This window comes from Podarcis liolepis (genome assembly GCF_965112155.1).
Source record: "Podarcis liolepis genome assembly, chromosome: 1".
Lineage (NCBI taxonomy): Eukaryota > Metazoa > Chordata > Lepidosauria > Squamata > Lacertidae > Podarcis > Podarcis liolepis.
Window position 1 is genome coordinate 117,973,942 of NC_139554.1, and position 14,298 is coordinate 117,988,239.

The 14,298-nt window shown below is 46.9% G+C and overlaps 1 protein-coding gene across 1 annotated transcript in view; it reads right to left on the reverse strand.

The window, feature by feature from the left end:
- The window catches only part of MYO3B (myosin IIIB), a 292,153-nt gene that overhangs the window by 111,363 nt on the left and 166,492 nt on the right, over positions 1–14,298 (reverse strand). The window lies entirely within an intron of this gene.

Here is a 14,298-nt window from a genome sequence, read left to right on the forward strand (position 1 = left end):
CTAGAGCTGGAAGGGGTCCTGAGGGTCATCTAGTCCAACCCCTGCAATGCAGGAATAGGCAGCTGCCTCATACATTATCAGTACTGTGCTCTAACCCATGGGTAGGCAAACTAAGGCCTGGGGGCCGGATCCGGCCCAATCGCCTTCTAAATCCGGCCCACGGATGGTCCGGGAATCAGTGTGTTTTTACATGAGTAGAATGTGTCCTTTTATTTGAAATGCATCTCTGGGTTATTAGTGGGGCATAGGAATGCGTTCATTTTTCTCTCTCCAAAATATAGTCCGGCCCCCCACAAGGTCTGAGGTACAATGCTGAAAAAGTTTGCTGACCCCTGCAGTCTAACCAACTGAGCTATCCAATGGGCAGCCTCCCTTCTGAGAGGGAGTGTAAGGCCACTCCAAAAATTTGCTGTAAGTAGCTTTGAGCTCAGATTTTTAATGGAAAGGTAGCATATAAACACGGAATAAAATAACAACAACAACAACAATAATAATACAGTGGTACCTCGCAAGACGAATGCCTCGCAAGACAAAAAACTCGCTAGACGAAAGGTTTTTCCGTTTTCGATTTGCCTCGCAAGACGAATTTCCCTATGGGCTTGCTTCGCAAGACGAAAACGTCTCGCGACTTTGTTTCCTTTGTCTAAAAACAAAGACATGTTTTGTTTATAAAGTTAATTAATTTTCCCTTCAATTTTTGAACTGCTCTTTACAGTATGTGTGACTTTAAAGAGCAGTTAATAAACTGTTGTTGTACCAAATTTGGCTTTGTTTGGACTTTTTTTGACCATAGGAACGCATTAATTGATTTTCAATGCATTCCTATGGGATTTCGTGATTCGCAAGACGAAAAATTCGCTAGACGACAAAACTTGCGGAACGAATTAATTTCGTCTTGCGGGGCACCACTGTAATAGCCGAATAGCTTCCAGGGGCAGTTCACAATACCATACAAAACAGTAAAGTCAGTACAGTCATATCTCATGTTACGTTTGCTTCATGATATGTTTTTTTCAGGTTGTGTCCCACGGCTGAAAGGCTTACTTCTGGGTTTCGCCACTCGCACATGTGCAGAAGCGCCAAATCATGCTTTGCACATGCGCACAAGCACCAAATCGTGCCACGCACCTGCGCAGATATGGCGCTTCAGGTTGCGGGCTTTTCATGTTGTGAATGGGCCTCCGGAACGGATTCTGTTCGCCACCAGAGGTACCACTGTATAACCCAATTGTACTGAGGAGATATACCACCATCTTCAAACACAGTGGAACCTCGGTTTTCGAACGTAATCCGTTCTGGAAGACCGTTATGACTTCCGAAGTGTTTGAAAACCGAAGCATGCATTTCTGGAAGCATTTACTTATGGAAAACTCAATACAGAAGCCACGTGGCACATTTGACTTCTGGAAAGGGTCTGAAAACTGAAGCAGTTACTTCCAGGTTTTCGGCGTTCGGAAACCGAAACGTTCGACTTCCGAGACGATTGAAAACCGAGGTTCTACTGTACCTTAAGGACTGTCACATGGAAAAGGGAGAAAGCTTGTTTTCTCTTGCTCTGAAGGGTAAGACTCAAACCAAGTTACAAGAAAGGAGATTCTGACTACACATCAGGAATAACTTTCTGACAGTAAGCTGTTCGACAGTGGAAACGTCTCCCTTGGGAGGTTTGTGGACTCTCCTACCTTGGAGGTCCTAAAGCAGAGGTTGGATGACCATCTGTCACGGATGCTTTAACTGAGATTCCTGCATCGCATGTGGTTGGACTCGATGATTCTCGGAGTCCCTTTCAATTCTATGATTCTACGTTGATGTTGGTGTCAGGGAACTGACATCGGAGCTAGAGGCGGAGGGAAGGCTCTCAAATGATGCTGGAGAAGGGCCCAGCAGGGAGAGAGGCAGCTCAACAGCGTAACACCAGGGATATAGAGGGGCTGATGGGGGAATCGGCGAGAGGGCTCCAGGACTCTTCACCGGACACCAGCGGGGAGAGCATGGGTCCTCCGCTACCCACGCCCACCCTGCGCAGAAGACTTCCGCACAGGGAGAGTAGGAGGAGACTTGGCGTCAAACAACTTTTATGTTGGAAAAGGTTTAAGAAACGCCCACTGACGGATTCTGCTAGCGACTGAGGCAGCCACGAAGTGAAGGGCTGTCCAGACAGAAAGGTTTAACCAGGCAACATAGCCAGGAGAGGCAGCAACACAACCCATACTCATTACAGTTGGGTATCACCAATAAGCATTGTCTTGCACTTGCCTTCTGTGCACATTTCAAGAAGATGGTGATTTCAGACTAGAGCAGGGTGGCTAACCTGTTGCCATCGCACCAAGTTAGTCACCCTTGCCATAAAGCTCAAGCCTGACCCACCATATCTGTTTCCTTCTCTATATGCTACCATACCAGAGAGGGTGGCTTCTCAGAGCCTTAGCAGCAGCAGCAGTATTGTACAGCCATACATGCCTGTGACACAAGTTAATTTGTGAAGCCTAATAATAATAATTTATTTGTACCCTGCCCATCTGGCTGGGTTTCTCCAGCCACTCTGGGCCACTTCCAACAAAGATGAAAAATACACTAAAATGTCACATATTAAAAACTTCCCTGAACAGGGCTGCCTTCAGATGTCTTCTGAATGTCAGGTAGTTGTTTAGCGCTTTGACATCTGATGGGAGGGCGTTCCACAGGGCGGGCGCCACTACCGAGAAGGCCCTCTGCCTGGTTCCCTGTAACTTGGCCTCTCGCAGTGAGGGAACCGCCAGAAGGCCCTCGGAGCTGGACCTCAGTGTCCGGGCAGAACGATGGGGGTCAGTGGCGTAGCGTGGGGGGTGCAGGGGGGGCCGGCCGCACCGGGCGCAACATCTGGGGGTTAGGGTTAGGGGGCGCAAATCCACGGGTTAGGGGGCGCAAATTACCTGCCTTGCCCCGGGTGCTGACAACCCATGCTACGCCACTGATGGGGGTGGAGACGCTCCTTCAGATATACTGGACCGAGGCTGTTTAGGGCTTTAAAGGTCAGCACCAACACTTTGAATTGTGCTCGGAAACATACTGGGAGCCAATGTAGGTCTTTCAAGACCGGTGTTATATGGTCTCAGCGGCAACTCCCAGACAACAGTCTAGCTGCCGCATTCTGGATTGGTTGTAGTTTCTGGGTCACCTTCAAAGGTAGCCCCATGTAGAGCGCATTGCAGTAGTCCAAGCAGGAGATAACTAGAGCATGCACCACTCTGGTGAGATAGTCCACGGGCAGGTAGCGTCTCAGCCTGTATACCAGATGGTGTCCAATCGAACCATTTTTTTCAGATTTTCATAAAGCTTCAAGGTTGTACCACAAGAAAGCTGAAACTAGCCCTCAAAAGTGAGGCACAACATACTGGATGTTTGCTGCGATGCTATCTACTGCCCATGTCTCCAGAAGGTTTGGGCCTATCAATGTTTACTCTGTAATCATTATTTAAATTTAGCTCAAGGAGGATGCTGTCTGCTCAACAACCAAAGCTAATTTCCCCACTTCCTACACTTATTTCAAGGCTATTTTTTTCTTTTTCTTTTGATTATGTATTTTGTGGTTTTATATTTTGATTTTATTCTGTGAACCACCCTGAGACTTCTGGGTATAGGGCGGCATATAAATTAAATAAATAACAACAACAATAATAAGGCCACTCCACTTCCCTGTGGGGCGGTGTTGCGGGCAGGCCACGTGATCTCACCATGCAGAGCAGGGACATGGCAATGCCCCCCGCGTCATAGGGGAGTCCCGGCCGCATCATGCTCCTGGATGACCAATCCGGTTGGCCGGGGGCGTGGCTTACTGTAATTTAAGCTGTTGCTTAAATTAAATTATTAAATTAAATTAAATTAAATTAAACCCTGGGGAAGCTCCCAATTGATGTACATCAACAGGGCTCCCCCTACTGGTGGTTGACCCTTACTGGACTACCTGCAGGGCGGGCAGGAGTCAGATATTGTTGTTGTTGTTGTTGTTGTTGTTGTTGAGTAGTTTAGTCGTGTCCGACTCTTCGTGACCCCATGGACCAGAGCACGCCAGGCACTCCTGTCTTCCACTGCCTCCCGCAGTTTGGTCAGACTCATGTTTGTAGCTTCGAGAACACTGTCCAACCATCTCGTCCTCTGTTGTCCCCTTCTCCTTGTGCCCTCCATCTTTCCCAACATCAGGGTCTTTTCCAGGGAGTCTTCTCTTCTCATGAGGTGGCCAAAGTATTGGAGCCTCAGCTTCACGATCTGTCCTTCCAGTGAGCACTCAGGGCTGATTTCCTTCAGAATGGATAGGTTTGATCTTCTTGCAGTCCATGGGACTCTCAAGAGTCTCCTCCAGCACCATAATTCAAAAGCATCAATTCTTAGGTGATCAGCCTTCTTTATGGTCCAGCTCTCACTTCCATACATCACTACTGGGAAAACCATAGCTTTAACTATACGGACCTTTGATGGCAAGGTGATGTCTCTGCTTTTTAAGATGCTGTATATAGTCGGTTCAATTCTAATGCCTAAGCCAATACCACTCACATTCTGTAACCAATAAAGTTGTGGCCTTAATTTGCCCATTAGCCTAAACTACTGATGTCCATGTTATTCAACAAATGGGGGGGGGGGCTCAGGGCCTTGACACGCAAACACATGCTCATGTCATCTTTTGGAAAGAACTGAATAGCATATTTAAAAACAATACCAATTGCTGTCCAAGGCTACCTTTCCTGTGCCAACAAACCTTCTTACAGACAGACTAGATAACAAATCAATGGGAGGGCCACATTCTCCATGTTTCATCCTGGCAGCCCTAGATCTTCTCCCCTAGCCTCTTGGCGCATGGATTTCTCTCTGCAGGAATTATTGCTTGAGAGATTTTAACTGTGAACATTTTCCAGTTCAGCTCAGTTTCTGCCAGTTGTGAGGTGAAGGATAATCGCTGCAATCCCAGGCACCCTTCTCCTGGGAGTAAGCCCACCAAAAGCCGGAGGGATTTTCTTCTGAGCAAACACGTGATACACTGCACTAAAAAAAAGGCACTACATGATGGAAAACAACTGGACATCCAACTCAACCCTGAGTTTGAAGGGAGGCCAAATGAAAGCCCACTAAGTGTAATAAAAACTTCATATAATCCCAGACCCAGTTAATCTATATTTAATCAAGTTCGCTAATGTCCCACATCTGCCGACCAGTGTAGTTCACAAATGTTCCTTTGCCCATCTGTGGTTTAAGGCCTGCTCTTTGTGCACAAAGCATTGGCAACACGGCAAAATACAATTAATTTTTACAAGCTTTTTATCATATGGGCCAGACATATAGAAGCAAGAAAAGCCCTTAAAGTTCTAAGGCAGGCACTATAGACTTTCAATTAACTTTCTCAATTCTTGGAAAATATACATTTTGATTTATCTATAAATGGAGACGTTATCATTGTAATAGCTTTGTTACTGGTCCATTATATTGGGGGGAAGGGGGGAGAAGTCTGCAGTTATCTTTCAGCCAAGAAAGCATGCAATTCCAAACCTCCATTCCATTTTATTATGAGCAGAATTAATAAACTGTAAATAGCTTTGGAGTCGTTCTCCCCCCTCCCCGCTTTGATTATTCATGGAAATAAAAAAAAGGAGAAGCATAAACTTAAGTGGAAGCATATTACGTTTAAATGAATGTATACGATGCGTATCAGGCCACGGAATAAATTCCGTACATACATCAATCACGTTGAGATTGGAATTCAAGTGGCACAGTAAAAAAAATAAACCCCTGAACAATCTGTGATCTCTCTCAAAGTGCCATTTGCTAAAGAAGATGCTGTTAAACCAGCCTTCCCCAACTCAGCGCCCTGCACATGCTTTAGACAATAAGTTCCATCAGCCCCAGTCAGCATAGCCAGGGATAATGGGAGTGATACCAGGCTGGGAAACACCGTATTAAACCTTAACAGAAAAATAATAATTATGAATAGGCCACAATCCTTCAAGATTTCCTTCTCCTGCTTATCGACACCGCTTCCATTTGCAGCAACACAGCACTTCTGAGACCCTGCTTGCAGAGTAGACAGTGAAAGGGGTGGGTGGGCAGAGCGGTGGAGCAAGACGATTGGGTGCCTGGGGTGGCACTCATGCCCTGCGCCCAGGAGGGGGGCCAGCCGCCTGTGGGGTGGGGCCAGCTGGTGCAGGGCGCTCCGCAAGGCCTCCAAGAAGTGAGAGCCAGTGTGGTGTAGTGGTTAAGAGCGGTAGACTCGTAATCTGGGGAACTGGGTTCACTTCCCCGCTCCTCCACATGCAGCTGCTGGGTGACCTTGGGCTAGTCACACTTCTCTGAAGTCTCTCAGCCCCACTCACCTCACAGAGTGTTTGTTGTGGGGGAGGAAGGGAAAGGAGAATGTTAGCCACTTTGAGACTCCTGAAGGGGAGTGATGAAGCGGGATATCAAATCCAAACTCTTCTCTTCTTCTTAACCCTACAAGAGACTAAGCCGTAGCAACTTCTCCAATCGTGGACAGGAGCGGAGGAAGGGGGTGCAGTGAGGGTGGGCTGCCCCAGGTGTCACCACTGAGGGGGGTGACAAAATGCCAGGCGGCACTCACCAACAGGGTCTGCAGCATACCCCAGCCACGCATCTCTCCTGGGATTGACACAGTGGCTTGGGTGCCCACAGGCTCCACGCTGCCCCAAATGGTCTGCCCGCTGCCTCCCCCTCAGCTGTAGGGCAGGCAGACTTCTTGGAAGAAGAAGATGATTTTGGATAATTTGGTTCACCAGATTACAGAGTCCACCGCTCTTAACCACTACACCACACTGGCGGTCTCTTGGTTGCAACCAGTGGTGCAACTGGGACTGGAACTCAGACATGAAGCCCAGGAACCCGCAAATGGGACCCAGAGAATGGCAGGTGATAGGGGCACTTGCAAACAGATGGTGCTTTGATTTAAGTGAGTTTAAATGGCAAGACTGCACACGCTTTTCCTACATCAGGGTTGGCAAGCTGCATTTTGCTTTCCTTTTTTTTTTGCTTTAATATATCAAAAACGTAGACACAATTGTAAATCCGCCCCCCCATTAAGTCATGGGTCTAAAATTACCTAGCTGCACCACTGATTGCAACCTGACAGCTTTAACACTGTTGCCTTTACAGCCTGCTAGGGTAGCCCAATGCAAAGATGGACAGGAATCCTGCCTCATTAATATTTGTGCAGAAGAGGGAATTTTAGCAGCTGCAGCTTGCATGACCTGCTGAAATTCCCTCTGTTACATAACTGTTAAATGTGCAGGAGCTCTGTCCTCTTTTTTCATCAGGCCGTCCTATGCTCTGCCTGTAAGCTTCCTGTGGAAACAGAATGCAGGGCTAACTAGACCTTTCCCCTCATGCATTAAAAAAGGTAAAGGATCCCTGGATGGTCCAGTCAAAGGTGACTATGGGGTTGTGGCGCTCATCTTGCTTTCAGGCCAAGGGAGCCGGTGTTTGTACACAGACAGGTTTCCGGGTCATGTGGCCAGCATGACTAAACCGCTTCTGGCACGACGAGACACCATGAGGGAAACCAGAGCAGCACACAGACACAACGTTTACCTTCCCGCCACAGCGGTACCTATTTATCTACTTGCACTGGCGTGCCTTCGAACTGCTAGATTGGCAGGAGCTGGGACAGAGCAACGGGAGCTCACTCTGTCGCGGGGATTCGAACCACTGACCTTCTGATTGGCAAGCCCAAGAGGCTCAGTGGTTTAGACCACAGTGCCACCTGCATCCCTTCCTCGTGCATTAGAACTCTTTTCGCACACTGATGAATTACCATATTTTTCGCCCTATAGGACGCACTTTTCCCCCTCCAAAAATGAAGGGGAAATGTGTGTGCGTCCTATGGGGCGAATGCAGGCTTTCGCTGAAGCCTGGAGAGCGAGAGGGGTCGGTGCGCACCGACCCCTCTCGCTCTCCAAGCTTCAGGAAGCTATCCGCAAGCCTTGCAAGCCCGGTGGGAGTTCCCGCAGGCTCGCAAGGCTTGCGGGCAGCAGCCTGCAGCCCGAAGCACGGGGTGCCCTCCGGAGGGCGTCCCGTGCTTCTCGCAGGTGTCCGCACCCCTTGCGAGCCCAGCGGGAGTTGCCGCCGGGCTTGCGGATAGCAGCCTGTTCTGGGGGCTGGGATCGGGGGAAGCTCGGGTTTCCCCCGCCCCAGCCCCACGGCCGAGGTGCGCCCTATGGGCCGGTGCGCCCTATAGGGTGAAAAATGCGGTAGCACACAGTTCAGTTCTAATTTGTGCTGCACAGTGCTATGTTTTCATCTTATCCCTTTCCCCTGGGAACCAAGTTCAGACGTAGAGTGATTACTGTTGCTTTCTTTCTTTCCTGCTCATCTGTTACATTTATCTGGTCATGATAAATGCAAGCACCTGGGGTGCTTGTGGTGCATCAAGCTAAATCTATCCCTGCTTCAGACTGGGGTCAGATCCACACAATACAACTAAAGGACTTTCAATGCATAGTGAAAGCACATTTCTTTCCCCAAAGAATCTCAGGAACTGTAGTATCCCCCTGATAGAGCCATACTTCTCCAGGCCCTCAGCAAACTATAGCTCCCAAGATTCTCTGGGAGAAGCTTTAAATAAATGTGCATCCTAGCTCAGAAAGGATCTCCAAATCTAAATGCAATTCTCCAGTGTGGAAATCCCAGGAGAGGTAGTTCTGTTTTAAAGGTAAAGGGTAAAACGACCCCTGACCATTAGGTCCAGTCGTGACAGACTTTGGGGTTGCGGTGCTCATCTCACTTTACTGGCCGAGGGAGCCGACATTTGTCCACAGACAGTTTTTCCGGGTCATGTGGCCAGCATGACTAAGCCACTTCTGGCAAACCAGAGCAGTGCACAGAAACGCCGTTTACCTTCCCGCCGGAGCGGTACCTATTTATCTACTTGCACTTTGACGTGCTTTTGAACTGCTAGGTTGGCAGGAGCAGGGACCGAGCAACAGGAGCTCACCCCGTTGCGGGGATTCAAACCGCCGACCTTCTGATCGGCAAGTCCTAGGCTCTGTGGTTTAACCCACAGCACCACCCGCGTCCCTCATTCTGTTTTACTCACCTGCATATCCTTAGAGCTTAGGAGCAGTAAATGATGCCACCAACCCAAAAGCCGGCTGATTGCTTCTTATTCACGAGGAACTATGTGTTACAATTTTTTTTGCAACATTTGAAACACCACCTTCTCCCTTACATTTCAAAACAATAAATAAATGAACGATGGGCTCCTAGAACTAATACGTTTAATGTTATTGTAGAGATTGTCACATTAGAATCTTACATTCACAGAGCGAGTTTGCCTTTTCAATTTTGTTTACTGCTGCTTCAGTTCTGCTGTTGTAAGATTGCAGTCCTGTAAACACTAACCTTGGAGCAAGTCTCGCCGAATCGAGTGGGTAAACGTGCACAGTAAATAATATACTCACAAACAAACAAAATGTTTTCTGTGATGATGTCAGCATGGTAGGGAGTACTTAAAAACCCCCAACACCTAACCAGAACAATATTTAGAAAATATATTTTGCAGAGGCCATCCTTTTCAAAGTAATTCTTTGCTCTGTGATAGCACCACCTAGTGGTACATTCTCACACAGAATGGAGTTACTGGGCCCCTATCAGCTTAGAAAATGCAAAAATGCATTTAACCAGTAGTATAATGAGCCCCTTTCTCTATTTTCAAAACCGTCTGTGCTGCACAGCAACAAAAAATGGTGCAATAAACTGAATCACATCATCAGTTTTTATTATCTACTTATGTATAAAATCTCCATCCCACAGGGCTGGCCCAGCTATTAGGTAGAGTGGGGTGACTATCTCAGGCAGCTGATTTGGGGTGTCGTGAAAAGGACAGCAACTTATTGTTTTATATTTAATGGCAGGAAAGTGAGGAGAGAGGAGCTGGGGAGAGCAGGGGAGACCCCGGTCACAGCAGTTCAGGGAGGTACGGTGTGGAAGGTGGGGCAGGCTGGGTATGAGGCACATGGTACAGGCAGTTAGTGACTGCACCCCATGCCAGCCCCTCCTCCAACATGGGGAATTTCAGCTGTCCTATTAGCCAGCCCTTGGGACTGTGGCTGCTATTGCTGAATGCCAGGTCTTATCCAGTGGACTGGGTTAAGGCCAAGAGACTTAAGATCAGTTCAGATGAGACTACAAGGGACTGTTAGTAGTTGGTTCCCTAGGCTGGATAGGTGGGAGGCTGTCTGCTCTTTATGGGGCCACACTCCCTCTGAAGGAGCGGGTTCTCATTCTGGGGCTACTCCTGGATCCATTGCTGTCGCTTGAGGTTCAGGTGGCCTTGGTGGCTTCCGTCAGCTTCGGCTGGTGGCCCAGCTGTGTCCTTATCTGGACAAGGATAGCCTAATTTTTGTTGTCTATGCTTTGGTATCCTCTAGGTTAGATTCCTGCAATGCATTAAACCCAGGGCTGCCTCTGGAGATGGTTCGGAAACTTCCGCTGGTGCAGAATTCAGTGGCCAGGTTGCTCACTGGGGAAAGATGGTTTGAGTATATAACACCAGTCCTGGCCCAACTACACTGGCTGCCAATTCTTTTCTGGGCCCAATTCAAAGAGCTGGTTTTGATCTATAAAGCCTTAAGCAGCTCAGGGCTGCAATTCCTCAAAGACTGCCTCTCCTCATATGAACCGACCCCGAGCCTGCAATTATTACCTGAGGCCCTTCTTTTGTGTGTCTCCTCCATGAGAGGTCTGGAGGGTAGCAACATGAGAATGGGTCTTTTAGGTGGTGGCTCCCTAATTGTGGAATGCTCTCTTCAGGGAGGCTCACCTGGGTGCCATTGTATCTTTATGTGCCAGGCAAAAACATTCCTCTTCAGTGTGGTGTAGTGGTTAAGAGCGGTAGTCTCGTAATCTGGTGAACCGGGTTTGCATCTCCGCTCCTCCACATGCAGCTGCTGGGTGACCTTGGGCTAGTCACACTTTTGTGAAGTCTCTCAGCCCCACTCACCTCACAGAGTGTTTGTTGTGGGGGAGGAAGGGAAAGGAGAATGTTAGCCGCTTTGAGACTCCCTAGGGTAGTGATAAAGCGGGATATCAAATCCGAACTCCTCTTCTTCTCTTAGGTCTATGGCTAATTTAACAATCTATGACCTTTTAAGCTGTTGGGTGTGTGTTTGTTTGTTTTTACTGTTTTTGTTTGTTATTATGGTATGTATTTTTGTGATTTTATATTGGAAGCCACCCTGTGAACTTCAGATGAAGAGCAGTATAGAAATTTAATGAACAATAACAACATAACATTTTCTTAGTGAACAACCTAAAGGGCTTGGTCTCCTGTAGCCAAATTGCTTTCCTTTGGACCACATCATCGAAGCCAAGTGGTAGGTCTTGTTGTCTAGGCAGCCCAGGACCTCCATACACACTACCCTGACTTGTGCCCTGGGGAGGCCACTTTGGTGCGACTAACACAGCTGTTTGGCTTCACCCCTGGAGGTGCACTCCATTGTCTCTCGAGACAGACAGATTCCAGCAACAACCAACATGCACCATGTGAGCTTTGAAGCAACCAGAACTTCCATCCAGACTGCAAATGGCAGAGGAAACTGAATATTCCCCACTGCCCTTGCCTCAAGATTGGCACAACCTTCACCATATCTATTTTATTTCATTTCATAAAATTTATATACTGCTTGATTGTGAAAACAAAACCTCAAAGCAGTTTACAGTCTACAAAACCATGCAAGCTGTAGCATTCACAAAATTCCACAGATACATGCTGATAATTTCAGTTGGGCATACATCTAAGCCTCTGGCAAAGCTTACGACAGTAAAGGAAACCCATGTCTCTCACACATACCCCTTTGCAGGGGCAGGCATTATTATGTGGGAAGCTGTCAGCCCCTCAATTTGAGGTGAAGGGGACAAATCCATCTACGAAATTTCTCCAGCAGGTTATTTCTCAGTCCCTTGCTACATTCTCCATTATGCACCTGAGTTAATTATTTCAGACAAGTGTTCGCAAACTCATTGGCTATGCAATTCACTGAAGAAAGCATGCTAATCAGCTTTTAAAAAATGAAATAGGTTTGCAGCCCTATGAAAGTATTCGTGGTAGTCTGACAAGAGGGTCAGGCTCTAGCAACACAAATTAGAAAATCAACAGTCTGACATTAAGAAGGAAGTAGATTTATTGCAGAAAGGCACGATAACAAGCACAATACATTTCAAGCTATATCTAAGCTCTTCATCTGGGGATAAATCTCAATCCAAAGAAACAAGCAAGACTCAACTGGCTCAGTTATATTTCACATACATCAGAGCTCCTGGGGTAAAAAACATCCTCTCTTGCTTCAATTACATTACATGTACTTCAGAGCTCTGAAACATCTCAGTCGTCACAGTTATATTATGTGTAGTTCAGAGTTCTGAAGTGCGTGTAATGTTACAGGAACTGTTGAGACTTGTTTGCTTTTTTGAATTCATTCCCCCGCCCTAGAAACTTTCTACAATAAATCTGCTTTGCACACAGGGATTGATGGTCGATTTTTCTGCTTTGCACCACAAATACTACAAGCCCTTTGGGTTAACTACACAGTTAAGAAAAATCTGGCAATACTTTGAAGATTTCTGTAAGCCCTGCATTGCTACAGCAGCAGCAGCCCTCAAATTCTATGGAAGAATCGGCATAACAAAGAGGCACCTGTCCTATCCAAACTGATATCCCCCAGCCTTCCTTGGCATCAAGTGTTCTCAGTGGGATTTCAGAAATGTGACGGCTCCAACTGTGACAATGAAGATTGCCTTGAGAAATCAAGGGATGCATTCAGATGATGCTCTCCTCTACCTTCTCCCTACATGTAGCAGGAAAGTGAAAATGTGTCTTCCTGCTTCACCTTTGAACCTGTCTTAATTTTGGCAGCTCCAGATGCCCACGCACAGGCATAATGTCTGAACATGGAGTGCATGTGTGAAATCCAGGATGTGTAGGCTCAAATCCCATGGTAGATAGCAGTTAGAGCTCACCTGTACAGGTATTTGTGTACGCCCTAGGGTGACCAGGTGCAGAAAAGAGGGCAGGGCTCTCACTCTATTAAGAATAAGACATCTGGCTTGCAAGTAGTACATGTGAAAAGGATCTAGGGGTCTTAGTAGACCACAAGGTGAACATGAGCCAACAGTGTGATGCAGCAGCAAAAAAAAAAAGGGGGGGGGAAGGCTAATGCTATCCACTATCAAGTGGATCATGGGAAGTAATAGTCCAACTCTATTCTGCCTTGGGTCAGACCACATCTGGAGTACTGTGTCCAGTTCTGGGCACCACAGTTTAAGAAGGACGTTGACAAGCTGGAATGTGTGTGCAGAGAAGGGGAACCAAGATGATTGAGGGTCTGGAAACCAAGCCTTGTGAGGAACAGTTGAGGCAGTTTGGTATATTTAGCCTGGAAAAGAGGCGACTGAGAGGAGATATGATAGCTATCTTCAAATAACTCAAGGGCTGTCAACACGGAAGAGGGAGCAAGCTTGTTTTCTCCTGCTCTGGAGGGTAGGACGCAAACCAATGGATTCAAGTTACAAGAAAGGAGATTCCAACTAAACATCGGGAAGAACTTTCTGACAGTAAGAGCTGTTCGACCGTGCGATGGACTCCTTTTGGAGGTCCTCTCCTTCTCAGAGTTTTTAAAGCAGTGGTTGGATGACCATCTGCCATAGATGCTATAGTTGAGATTCCTGCATTTCAGGGGGTTGGACTAGATGGCCATTAGGGTCCCTTCCATCTCTACAATTCTATGATTCTATATTGCCATGAAAGCTACACCTGTTGAAAATCTGTTTTCTGCACAACTATTAAAGGCACAAGAGCTCTCTTCTTTTGCATCCAGCCACCCTGGCACATTGTGCATTGTCCCTGCAGAGATCACTGATGTCTAGCATGTTTGAAGAGGAACAGGCATAATCTCACGCCCCAGACATGTGCAGGAGGAGAACATGGAGGAAAATAAACTCTAAAACAGGCCTGGGAAGATGCTAGTATGCTATTTTCTTCAGCTTCTTTCAAAATATATTGTGACATCTTCTAAACAGTGATCCTGAGATTGTCTATTAAACAACAAACACGTGAGATACCTTTCTCTCATAATCACAATTTCCTAGTAGGACTTGCCTCCATTACACTTCTCTAATCACAAGTGATTTACTTGGTCTTTCCAACTCATTAAAACAATGTCATGTTAGACCTACGAGCCATCATGTATTTTTACAAGTGCCATATATCATTTCTATTATGCCACAGATAGGCTTTTACTGTGAAATGAACTATTTTTCTTCCATGCA